Consider the following 14,010-nt stretch of genomic DNA (forward strand, 5'->3'; position numbering starts at 1 on the left):
TCTATTCCTCCAACACACCAAGCTTAATACTCCAGGGGCTTTGCACTTGCTCTTCCTACTCCGCACATTCTTTTTTCCCAAGATGCAAACAGCTATTTGGTCTTTCAGATACTAGCTCAAATGTTACCACCCTATCTGTTCTAAATTAGATAGACACATTCTTCTGTCCCAAAGCCCCAGTCCCACTCAAGCATAATACCCCTCTTATCTGAAATCATTCAATTTATCTCTTGGCTTACATATTTATTCTGGTTCTCCCATTATTGCTCCCTAACACACACACACACACACACACACACACACACACACACTCCCACTCACAAACACACACATGATTGCAAAATATAATTAATTGCCCATTAAGGTCATGACTGTTTTCATGTGGGGCTAGTAGGTGTTCAGTTGAATGAATGAAAAAATGGTGCTCTCATATACTTATATCATTATTTCCAAAGATAGTTCTTAACAGTGAGTACAAATTATTTCTGGGTGTGCTGAAAAGAACAATGTATAACACTTAGTCCTTTGTACACTAGGCAAAAAGGTTCTTGTTGCAGTTGAAAGTTTCATCTATTTGAGCAGCCTAGCCTGCCACTTTACATATAAGATTCATTCCTGCTGATACATTGCTCATCATTTGTACCAAGAAAATTAATAGGAATTAGGAGGAAATGTTAGTGGCCTTTCTTCTTCTCCTCCTACTCTAGCATATAATCAACCATGTCCTTCTCATCTGCAGAGTACTTATTAAGGCTTTACTGAAAAAGGCTTTGAAAAGGAGCCTGCATAAAAGAAATTACATGACTGTCTGGACCTCACCCTTTTTTACAAACAGAGACAGATGTGGATAAAAGTGAGGGTATCATATTTGTTATGTGCATCCTTTGTAACAATATGTTACCTTATCCTCAATGTTTTTTTCTAATATGTTGTTCCTGTGATTTATTCAGCTCTGTTCTGTAATCATGCATACGACCTTTGCATTTGCCTGAAAGTGTTTTTTTTTTTTTTACATGATATGATACTAATCATAGTGATGATAGAGTGCTGTTTGTAGATTAGCAATGTACTCAGGATAGAAACAGCCAGACTAAATCAAAAGGGAAAATAACAGATCACAAGGCTGGTTCTGCTACCTGCCCAGCTCAGACCTCTGGCATATATGTCTCAGTCTCCAGAGTCTACGTTTCTGCCCATAGGTATCTTCCCTCACAAGAAAAAGATCTGTAACCTAAATGAAGATTCTGATTCTTTATGCCTGAGATATGTATGCTTTTCTGAAGACTCACAGACAATTTACCTATGGATCAGGTTTGAGAAATGGAAACCCACTCCAGTGTTCTTGCCTGGAGAATCTCATGGACAGAGGAGCCTATGGGACTACAGTCTATGGGGTCGCAAAGAATCAGACACGACTAAGCAACTGAGTACACAGGGTTGAGAACCAGATGTCTGGATTATGATTTGAGAACCTCAATGCAACTGGCTAACTTTCTTCCTGGCTAGTAATACTAGCTTCATCACAATGGAAAGCAAAGGTCAATGTCTATCTGGATATAGACCTTATTATGTCTCATGGGTGGTAACATCTGTGACTACATTAAATTCAATGAGAAATATTAATTGTTTATAAATTTTAAAACCAAAATTTCCTTCTTTCCTTCCTTCTATTATTCTTTGAATCAGCTTCACTTTCTCTACTAGAATTTTCTTAATTTTACCTCCATATATCTCAGAAGCAAAGTTCAAACAGCTTTAAATTCAAAGGTATGCACACTACACAAGCAAGCCCTGGCATAGCTCATGTAAGCATAAACAGGCATGTGTGTTCCAATGTGCATTTTGATCTCGGGATACTTGTATCTCTTTAATCTTCTTAAGGTTAAGTAGCATGCAAATACTATTTGGCACATATATTTTATTCTAGTGAGGCAGTTATTTTGCTTCCCCTGTGTTGTGTGAAGCCTGAAAGCATGCTGTTTTTAAAGCTCTTAGAATAGAATGAATGTTGACTGTTATGACACAGTATGTCTGAGGGACAGCTCTGGCTTATTCATCAAAGGTTTATGTTATCAACACTCTTAGTGTGTGTTAAATTATATCAATTAAACCTACATCCAGAATATAACATGTTCACCTTTTGTGGTAGTGTATTTTATTAAAAAGAATCATTTTAATTCATACTTTAACTATCTTTTTAAGTCTGTTAGTATTAAAAAAAAAAACATTTAAAAATGCATTTCTTTCATGTACAAATGTTCCAAAGGAAAATCTTAAAGATAGAAACATTTCTTTCTACTTTCCTAAAACATAAATAAGACTTTGATTTAAAGTAACAGTACTAAAATAAACTGCCAATGTTGATGTTTTCTCATTTAAATTGCTTTAAAATCTTTATATTTATAAAATTCTCTACTGTGTATTCAAACAAATATTGAAAGAAAAGAAGAAAGTGAAGTTGCTCAGTCGTGTCCGACTCTTCATGGCCCCATAGACTCTAGCCTACTAGGCTCCTCCATCCATAGAATTTTCCAGGCAAGAGTACTGGAGTGGGTTGCCATTTCCTTCTCCAGGGGATCTTCCCAACCCAGGGATCAAACTCAGGTCTCCCACATTGCGGGCAGACACTTTACCATCTGAGCCACCTGGGAAGCCCTAGCTACATTTTACTCTTATTTTCTCATATTATTCATATGCCAAAGGAAAAAGCCAAGATTGCACTTTTTCAGCATTTCAGCAAAGTTAATATGATTATAGCTATTAATTTTAGGAAGATCTCAACAAAAAGTTATATCATATATGGAACATTATTACACTGATGCAATTAATGTAATTCACCACACTGAAAGATTAAGCAAGGAAAAACTAATGGTCATATCAACAAATGAAACAACTAATGCATGTCAAACAATACCTTAGCAAACTTAGAATAAAAGGAATTTCCTCAAACCTCATGAATTGTGGTGATTAGTGATGGAACACTGGAAGAATTCCTTTAAATTTTGAAACTGGTCAAAAATGCTTATTGTTACTATTTCAATACATCTTACTAGAAATCTTTAGTACAAAAGGCAGAAAAAGAAGAGAAGAAAATGTAATGACTGGAAATGTTGTCTATCTATATCTATATAGACATTAATATAATGATATGATTTATATGTAAAAGTCTAATGAAACATATGAAAAGCTTTTGCAAAAAAATATTAAACTGGAAGTTTACAATGAATTGCAGAGACAACAGATTTCAGATACCAAAAGGAATGATAAATACACAAATTGCAAATTTTCAAATGAAATATTCAAAATAATTTGCATCCTGTCTCAATATTCCTCATCATGACATTCTGATGAAAGATTTAAAAGGGGATTGCAGGTAGAGACCACATAAGAGCTTGTTTCTGTTATACCTGAAAATATATGTGCTTCTAACCTACCCTCTAAAGTGGAATTGATAAAGACAGCACTTTCTATATATCAATATGCCCCAAAAGAAAGCCTTCAAGACTCCACCTGGAAAATTTGATATGTGACCCTGATATGTAGAAAGCACGTGGTCCACTGACTGAATCCTAAACAGAAATCTAGAGAATGACAAAAGAGAGGGAATAAACTACTTTGATGAAAGAATTAAAGTGAGGTGGCTTATTTAGGATCAGCCTTATCCCCAAATTTATTAGGTTAGAGCATAAATATTTCCCAAGAATTTTTACTTCCGTCTACTAAGAGTCATTTGTGGAATTTAACAGTAAGAATCTGTACCATCCTGGAAAACTAGGGGGACAAGGCCAGATGTAGAAGCTGGAAAAAAATGGTGTGCCACCCATTTCATGGTAGTTGTAGAAGGACAGAAGCCAGCAAAGGAGCTTTTGTGGAACTTATGAAAGATCCACAATGGAGTCAACTTCGAACATCTACCAGACTTAAATGTGTTTTTCAGACAATTTTACAAGCTGATCTTGTAAAAAAATTGATTACCAAATTTCTTTGGGATTAAAAGGTGCAAAAGTTAACAAGATAAGTTTTAAGAACAAAACTGATGAAAGAAACTTTCTGTACCTGACATTAAACCTTATGTTTAAGCCAGAGTAGTTAAGAGTATGGTCTAGCACAGTGTTAAACAAAATAAACAAATGGAATCGAATTAGAAATCATAACATAGATCCACATATATGTGGGTAATTAATTTACAAAAGCTCTATTGGGAATCAGGGGAAAACAATGTTTTATAAACAAATGATCTTGGGATAATTTGAGGTTTGCAATGGATAGAATTCTACATTACAGAATACAAAAAATAAATTATCTGCAAACATTAATTATGTGTACATTGGAAACCTCAAATTTAAGGATGGAAATGGAAAACTTATAGATCAAATATGAAAACTTAGTGGTTTCTTAGTGAGGACAGCTTTTTTTTTATTTTTTCTCTCCCCAAACAAGAAACTAAAAGTACAAACTCCAAATAAAATATTTAATAAACTTGACTTTATTAACATTTGAAAGTTCAGTACAACAAAAGACTCCATAAATGAAAGTAAGAAAAAGAATGCCACATAGTGCAAAAAGACATTTAAATTAACTTTTAAAAATAGACAAAATAGCAGTTGATGTGAGAAGATATCCAAATGGCCAGTAAATATGAAAAATGCTCAGTCTCACTAGTAATCGAGTAAAAGTTGATTTAAATTACACTTAAATACAATTTCACAACTATCAGATTCCAAACAAGGTTAACATTTGGCAACACCAAGAGCATTGTGAGAAGGTGGAGAAATAGAAATTCTTATATACTGTTGACAAACAAAAGTTTGGAGTAAAGTTTTGTTGAATCACTTTAGGGCTAAATTTAACAATAACTAGTAAAGCTCAAGATTTCCACACCACACAGCACATTAATTCTTCTCCTAGAGACCTGGGGAAAGCCCTGGTATAGGAACACATTGTGACGTGCCCAGGAATGTGAAGCACAGCTTTGGAAAGAGCACAGATGTCCATTATCAGACTTCTAGATTGACACAGTCTGGTGGATTCATACAATGTAATATTCTACTGCAGTTAAAATGAGTGAACCTCTAAACAGAAGAGAGTATGGTGTACATTAGAAGAAAAAGGGATATTTATAAAGGAGGACAAAGTGATGAGGGCAAAAGGACATAATACAGAGAAAATGTCAGTAATAAGAGTAAACACTCAGTAAGAAGTGCCATGTCCTTTCGTAAGCTTCACATAATTTCCCCCCATCTGTTACCACCTGAGCCCTTGCTTCAGACAGCATAAAAGTAAGGTCCTAGAATGTATATTTTAATTTAGCTACTAAATCCTTCAGAGTGCCCTCCATAAATCCTATAAGGAGAAACATTTAAATATCAATGGTAAAGGCTCCTCTACTACTTGAAAAACACTAATAAAATATTTGAGTTATAAAATGTCACCTGACTGATTTTTCCTAAAAGCCTATATATATTATTACCCTTGCTTTGAAAGGTGTGTTTAAATAGTATATGCATTCTTTGACTCAGACTTGATTGAATCGTTTAACTTTTTAAAATAATAATATGTGCAATGAATATAATAAAAATGTCAAAATTTCTGGATTACTTAACCATATTTTTTGGCTGTCATGTATAGCAATTGATGTGAAAAAGTATTAGTGAGTTAATAAAATATTATTAAAACTGTAATATTTAATCATTTGATTTATTACAAACCACTGGGATTCACTATTAAGTAAATAACTAGTTAATGATAATTGGCATAAGATTGTTCTCAAGAAGAAAAGTAAAATTCTTCTTCTTTGCACTTATCCCTGTTTTTAAATGTCATCTATAGAAAATTTTTCTTTGAAGAGGCAAGGGCACAAAAAGCTATGTATTGTGTAAACTTACCCCCAGCCTTAGTAATAGTTCCAAGCTGAACTGTAATACATACGTAACTTGTAGTATTTCAGAATAATAAAGAAAAACCTTAAAAGGATTTCTGGTGTTAAAATAGTTATTCATACTATAGATTTCCATAGTAAAGAGCTGCTTTCAAGTTCTATTACTAAATATTAAGCAACCTTTCTTATATTTAAGATTTGAAATAAGATTATTAAACTCTAATGAAGGAGATATCAAGGTACCTCTCATATTAAGCATGTATTTCTAAAACTGACCACATTGTATATTTCTTAGATTATTTATCCAGTTAATTATGAGTAATCATATGTATATTTGGATATTTTATTTGCAATTTTATAGTGGAAATATGATTGATTTAGAAGCATTGTATAATATTTTCTCTTTATGGTATTTTGGTTTCTTTTCCTTAGAACTTCACCAAAAGTCCCAGTGATATACCCCTACAATAACTCATATTTCTGTCTCTTTAGATATTGAAACATTATTATTTTAGGTTCCCTTATATGATTTTTGACCAAGATTGCTGAGATTACATGAGTTTATCTCAGGAATGTTACCAAAGTTCATTTATGTGTTTCCACAACTTCTTATTTAAAAATAAAAATGTCAAAACTATCAGATAGCCTTTTAAACCTCTTAAATAAAAAGCAAACTTGTTTAAGAACATTTCTTTTGCTTTATTCTTATTTCTAATTGAAAATTAATTTATGAAAACTTGAGGAAGGAGACACAGAATGGTACTTAAAATTAACTACCTTCGAAAGTCTTAAAGACTATAGATAGAAACCTTAAATGACTCCATATAGCTTCTAGGCTAAACTATCCAATTTCACAGCAAAATTCCTGAGCTAACAAACATAGACAAAATTGCAACAACTATAAAACTAGTGTAAATGGAGAACCATACATTAAATGTGCATACAACACTTTATATTTATTTTCCACCAACTATGAAACATAGGGACTTTCTTGGTGCCTCAGATGGTAAAGAATCTGCCCACAATTTTGGAGACCCGAGATCCCTGGGTCAGGAAGATTCTCTGGAGAAGGGAATGGCAACCCATTCCAGTATTCTACAGTTCAGTTCAGTTGCTCAGTTGTGCCCGACTCTTTGCACCCTCATGGACGGCAGCATGCCAGGCTTCCCTGTCCATCACCAACCCCCAGAGCTTACTCAGACTCATGTCCATTGAGTCAGTGATGCCATCCAACCATCTCATCCTCTGTCGTCCCCTTCTCCTCCTGCCTTTAATCTTTTCCACCATCAGGGTCTTTTCAAATGAGTCAGTTCTTGGCATCAGGTGGCCAAAGTATTGGAGTTTCAGCTTCAGCATCAGTCCTTCCAATGAATATTCAGGACTGATTTTCTTTACGGTGAACTGGTTGGATCTCCTTGTGGTCCAAGGGACTCTAAGAGTCTTCTCCAACACCACAGTTCAAAAGCATCAATTCTGTGCTCAGCTTTCTTCATAGTCCAATCCTCACATCCATACATGACTACTGGAAAAACCATAGCCTTGACTAGATGGACCTTTGTTGGCAAAGCAATGTCTCTGCTTTTTAATATGTTCTTCGGCTGGTCATAACTTTTCTTCCAAGAAGTAAGTGTCTTTTAATTTCATGGCTGAGGTCACCATCTGCAGTGATTTTGGAGAAAAAAAAAAAAAATAAGAGTCTCTCACTGTTTCCACTGTTTCCCCATCTATTTGCCATGAAGGGATGGGACCAGATGCCATGATCTTAGTTTTCTGAATGTTGAGTTTTAATCCAACTTTTTCACTCTCCTCTTTCACTTTCATTAAGAGGCTCTTTAGTTCTTCACTTTCTGCCATAAGGGTGGTATCATCTGCATATCTGAGGTTATTGGTATTTCTCTCGGCAGTCTTGATACCAGATTGTGTCATCCAGCCCAGCGTTTCTCATGATGTACTCTGCATATAAGTTAAATAAGCAGGGTGACAACATACAGCCTTGACGTATTCCTTTTCCTATTTGGAACCAGTCTGTTGTTCCATGTTCAGTTCTAACTGTTGCTTCCTGGCCTGCATACAAATTTCTCAAGAGGCAGGTCAGGTGGTCTGGCATTCCTATCTGTTTAAGAATTTTCCACAGTTTATTGTGATCCACACAGTCAAAGGCTTTGGCATAGTCAATAAAGCAGAAGTAGATGTTTTTCTGGAACTCTCTTGCTTTTTTGATGATCCAACGAATGTTGGCAATTCAATCTCTGGTTTCTCTGCCTTTTCTAAAATCAGCTTGAACATCAGGAAGTTCACAGTTCACGTCTATTGAAGCCTGGCTTAGAGAATTTTGAGTATTACTTTACTAGTGTGTGAGATGAATGCAATTGTGCAGAAGTTTGAATAATCTTTGGCATTGCCTTTCTTTGGGATTGGAATAAAAACTGACTTTTTCCAGTCCTGCGGCCACTGCTGAGTTTTCCAAATTTGCTGGCGTATTGCGTGTAGCACTTTCACCTCATCATCTTTTAGGATTTGAAATAGTTCAATTGGAATTCCATCATCTGCACTAGCTTTGTTTGTAATGATGCTTCGTAAGCCCCGCTTGACTTCATATTCCAGAATGTCTTGCTCTAGGTGAGTGATCTTGCCATGAGAATTTCATGGCCAGAGAAACCTGGAGGGCTACAATCCATGGGGTCACAAAGAGTCAGACCTGCCTGAGCAACTAACATGAAAGCCATTTTATTCTGAATTGCATAAAATAAAATATGGTAAAATAAGGATTTATTCATCCACACTTAACACAACTCAGATATTTTCAAGTTTTTAAATGTATTGAACTGAACTGTACTGAACTGAACTGAGAGTTTGAGGGTCTGAATGGTTAGTAGATATTGATGAGAAAGACCTTTTTACAAAGCATGAAGGGGAAATTCCCTGGCAGTCCAGTGGTTAAGACTCCATGCTTCCACTGAAGAGGTCATGGGTTCCATCTCTGGTTGGGGAATCAAGATTCAGCAAGCCAGGTGGTGGAGTGAAAAATAAAATAAAACAAAGATAAGCACTTCAATCACAAGGAAAAACAAATAGAAAGCAGCAAAGTTATAATGAATCTTGAAATCAGAATTTTATTTTATTTTAATTTTCAGTAGTAATCAGAATATATTATTGGTGTTTAGAAATTATTTTCAATCTTGTGATATCTTTTACACCATATAGATATGAGCCATAGCTTGTCACAGCCAGTTTTAAGAAAGGATTTTAAAAATCATGTCCCTTTTTATCTTTATGATGCACTTGCTGTGTTGTTTTGTTTTCAAAATCATTTTTTCCTTGAAACTTACCTATAGAATATGTTTCTGCCATCCTTTTTAAAAGTAAAAAACCTAATTTCACTTTTGTGTATGTGTGAGCCAAATTTTAAAGGATTACGTTCTTATTCTTGACATTCAAAGGAGACATCCCCTGATGTTGTAAATGTTCCAGCAGGATTAAGGAGAGAGACTGCAGTGTCTCTGAGAGCACTTCAACGTATCTTCAATATGCTCATTTCTCAGTGGTGGGGCAGGTTGGAACAGAACTTCTAAGTCCTTGACCTCCCCAAAGAAGTCAGCTGTGTCAAAGTGTGACTACCTCTAATTTATTATGTAATGCCAAAGGAATTAATGCAGTAATTAATTTTTGCTTGTAACACTTTCCTCCCCAGCCCTATTCAGTGATATTGAAATAATAAATAGAAAATGCTTAGCATCATAAATATTTTTAAGTGTAAATGAAAATTAAATTTAAAAATCCATAATCATCGCAGCACTGTTTATAATAGCCAGGACATGGAAACAACCTAGATGTCCATCAGCAGATGAATGGATAAGAAAGCTGTGGTACATATACACAATGGAGTATTACTCAGCCATTAAAAAGAATACATTTGAATCAGTTCTGTTGAGATGGATGAAACTGGAGCCGATTATACAGAGTGAAGTAAGCCAGAAAGAAAAACACCAATACAGTATACTAACACATATATATGGAATTTAGAAAGATGGCAATGACGACCCTGTATGCAAGACAGGAAAAAAGACACAGCTGTGTATAATGGACTTTTGGACTCAGAGGGAGAGGGAGAGGGTGGGATGATTTTGGAGAATGGCATTCTATCATGTATACTATCATGTAAGAATTGAATTGCCAGTCTATCTGACGCAGGATACAGCATGCTTGGGGTTGGTGCATGGGGATGACTCACTGAGATGTTATGGGGAGGGAGGTGGGAGGGGGGTTCATGTTTGGGAACACATGTAAAACTTAAAGATTTTAAAATTAAAAAAAAAAAGTAAAAAAATAAAAAATAAAAAAAAATAAAAACAAACAAACAAAATGGCAAAAAAAAAAAAAAATCCATAATCATATATTATGTATAGGGTACTCTGGTCAATACTTTTTTTCTAAAGATTTATTTATTTGTATATTTTATTTTATTTTTGGCTGTGCTGGAGCCTCATTATTGTGCTTGCTCTTTCTCTAGCTGTGGTGAACAGGGGTTCCTTTCCATTGCAGTGCCCAGCACCTTCTTGTTGCAATGACTTCTCTTGTGGTGGAACACAGGCTTGAGGCATGGAGGCTTCAGTAGTTCAGCATGTGGGCTCTGGGGCACTGGCTCAGTTGTTGTGGCACACGGGGTTAGTTGCTCTGTAACATGTGGGATTATCCTAGAGCGAGGATCTAACCCACGTCCCCTTCATTGCCAGGCAGATTCTTAGCCACTTGGACCACCAGGGATACCCCTGGCCAATACTTTTGACAATTCATTATACTTATTATATTCAAAGAATAAATATTACCCAGGAATTCCATGAAAAGATTTGATATACAACTTTGATTCAGGTGATTAACAAATGCCTGACAAAATTATATTAAGATTGTAATTAAGCTGCATAAGTTATTGGTATTTAAATATTAACTGAAAAGTAAGACTGCATTTGCTTTCCAGTAAGGTGACTCCAGTACTTTGGCCACCTCATGTGAAGAGTTGACTCATTGGAAAAGACTCTGATGCTGGGAGGGATTGGGGGCAGGAGGAGAAGGGGACGACAGAGGATGAGATGGCTGGATGGCATCACTGGCTCGATGGATGTGAGTCTGAGTGAACTCCAGGAGTTGGTGATGGACAGGGAGGCCTGCTGCTGCTGCTGCTGCTAAGTCACGTCAGTTGTGTCTGACTCTGTGTGACCCCAGAGGGGGCAGCTCACCAGTCTCCCCCATCTCTGGGATTCTCCAGGCAAGAAAACTGGAGTGGGTTGCCATTTCCTTCTCCAATGCATAAAAGTGAAAAGTCAAAGTGAAGTCGCTCAGTTGTGTCCGACCCTCAGCGACCTCATGGACTGCAGCCTACCAGGCTCTTCTGTCCATGGGATTTTCCAGGCAAGAGTACTGGAGTGGGGTGCCATTGCTTTCTCCACAGGGGAGGCCTGGTGTGCTACAATTCATGGGGTCGCAAAGAGTTGGACACGATTGAGTGACTGAACTGAACTGAAGGTGGCTTAAGTGGTTGAAAAAATCTGCCTGCCAGTTTAGGAGTGACAGGAAACAAGAGTTTGATCCCTGGGTTGGGAAGATCCCCTGGAGGAGGAAATTGCAACCCACTCCAGTATTCTTGCCTGGAAAATCCCATGGGCAGAGGAGCCTGACAAGCTACAGTCAAAAAGAGTGGGACACGACTGAGCATGAGTGGGTAAATGGGGTCGGGCGAGGAGGATGAATTATATAGACAGATTGCAGGGAAATATTTAAAGGTTGAGAAATATATGATAAGTTCATTTATAAGGACAGAAATTTAATTTCTCTGCATCAATAACCTGAGATGTGAACTTAGTTAAATGTATGCCTGCTGAGTCCTGTTATAGAGAAGTTAGCATTGTGGTTGAATTCAATCACTTGTTTCATCTAAACAAGTGTAGGGTGTTTTTGTCAACTTTACTAATTCAGCAATTGATGGCTAGAAGTGTTAAACAAGCATATTGACGTGGAAACTTCTAAAATTGATCATAAAGTCCAAAACATTTTGTGACATCCTCCTTATCTATTCTTTTGTTCATCTTTTCCTCTTTACTCCGATATCATAGGCTTATTTTTCTACAAATGACGTTGTCAAATCTGTTGATGGTAGATTTAATGCCTTAAGAAGACTCTCTTTAAAGAATACCAGAAAGTAAAAAAGTAGGTTGAAAAAGACAAAGAGTGGATTTTTGCCAGCTAGGTAGGCATCCGGAAACTGAAGACTTTGAATCATTTAATCTAGTTCACTCTTGGTTTGCTTTGTTTGGAAACATAGAATCTTTTTCTTGTAGCCTTACAGAGGCTTGTTAGATGAGGCAGAAAAATGAATGAGATTTGTGTTCCTGTTCTCTGTGAAGCCTGTGCAATCCCTATTACTCTTTCCTGCCATTTGTCTTTTTGATGTCCCAACCTATGTAAAAAGAAAGTAGAGGAGAGTTGCTTTTAGTAAGTAAATAAATTAAAATTGCTGTAAAAAGCTTAATCCTTGATCTACAGTGTTTGAAAGACTTTTCAGATGATGGTTTCCTACATGTATTTTAAGAAGTCTGTTTCTGCATGCAATTTGAACATCTGCATCATGATCTCATCTCATTCTTATACAGATATATTATCCAAATACATGAGTATTTATATGGTAAAAAAGATTCTTAATCCTATATACCTTGCCTTGAATAATAAACATCTTCTTTTGGTTTAAAAAATTTGAAGACAGGTGTATATATATATGATACACACAGAGAAATATAGAGAAAATTACACTTGCTGAAAACAATCAGACTTTGTAGGAATAATCATATGTATATGTATGAATATGTTTCTCTCTCTATTAGTAGAGGGTTATTTTATATTTACCTGTGCATATAAACATACAATGTTGGGCATCTCTTTTAAGACAGAACCATGTAATAACAAGCATGGTATCTTTGTAACTCATGCTAGATAGAGGTCAGAATTCCAGAAAGGTCAGAACCAAAGCAAAAGTAATAATACATATTTGATCAAAATTCACTTGTAGTCTGGGAGATGATTGGCAGAGAACAAGCAATATTAAGCACCTAGCTCTTCTCAGAGAAACCACAGTGACTACATAGCCAAGAATACCATCTGTTGAATATGAAAATCTTGGATCAAGACATTATAGATACATTTCCCCAAACAGCAGGGACAGAGTCTTTCTGGAAACAAAATCACAATAGGGTTGCAGAGATGCCAAGTGAGATAGTGGCAAATAACTGTTCATTGCATTATGGGGAGCAGACTTCACTGCTAGTGCAGGGTGTGATTAATTACATGACATGGTTCATGATGCCAGTAGTAAATAAACGTAGTCACCCTGTTTGAATAATTTCTAAATCAGTATGTCAACTACCAGCTGTAGGTAGATCAAAATCATTTTATCATGTGTAGTGTCTGTTTATTCACTCTTGGAATTCATTGTGCTGTCACTTACTATATTTTATAAAGACAGTAAAATGATGGCTGTGTGATATTCAATGGGAGATTTAAAATAAAAAAATTAATGAATGATAATTGTCCCTAAAGTAAAACTTAGATGCAGTTCTACACTTTATACTTGGATCTGATATTCTTAGAAAAGGCGTATTTCTCTATATAATAAAAATAATCGCCTTTACTAGAATGTACCTAAGTTTGACTCTACATCCTTTTTAGGGTCTGATATCTAGATAGACAACTGTTAATGTAGAAATGACCTCTGCTAATGAGAAAGGCATAGAACATAAAGTAGGAAGAGCAATGAGTATGGTAAGAGAAGTAATAATAGATGTACAAATTTTAATAAAACTATTCTGATTCCCTTAACTGAACTCATTGAAAAGAGTTGGAACCAATGGGAAGGGGACTAAAACATTGATTGATTCAACGTCTGGTGATCTTTTTATTCATTCAAACTAATTATATGCAAATGTTTTATTTGGTTTTACCTTGGAAATTTGGAAATCTGTATTTTTATTCAATTTTCTGGAACATCATACTTTGTTATTTAGGACACGACTATTATTTTAACATATAGTAGGTATCCAATAATTAGTTAATGAAGGGATTAGAGTGATGACATAATATTCTTTTAA

At 35.6% G+C, this 14,010-nt stretch overlaps 1 protein-coding gene across 2 annotated transcripts in view; it reads left to right on the forward strand.

The window, feature by feature from the left end:
* The window catches only part of PCDH7 (protocadherin 7), a 463,025-nt gene that overhangs the window by 391,547 nt on the left and 57,468 nt on the right, over positions 1 to 14,010 (forward strand). The gene's annotated exons all lie outside the window — the stretch shown is intronic.

This window comes from Capricornis sumatraensis, chromosome 7 (assembly GCF_032405125.1).
Source record: "Capricornis sumatraensis isolate serow.1 chromosome 7, serow.2, whole genome shotgun sequence".
NCBI classification, from domain to species: domain Eukaryota; kingdom Metazoa; phylum Chordata; class Mammalia; order Artiodactyla; family Bovidae; genus Capricornis; species Capricornis sumatraensis.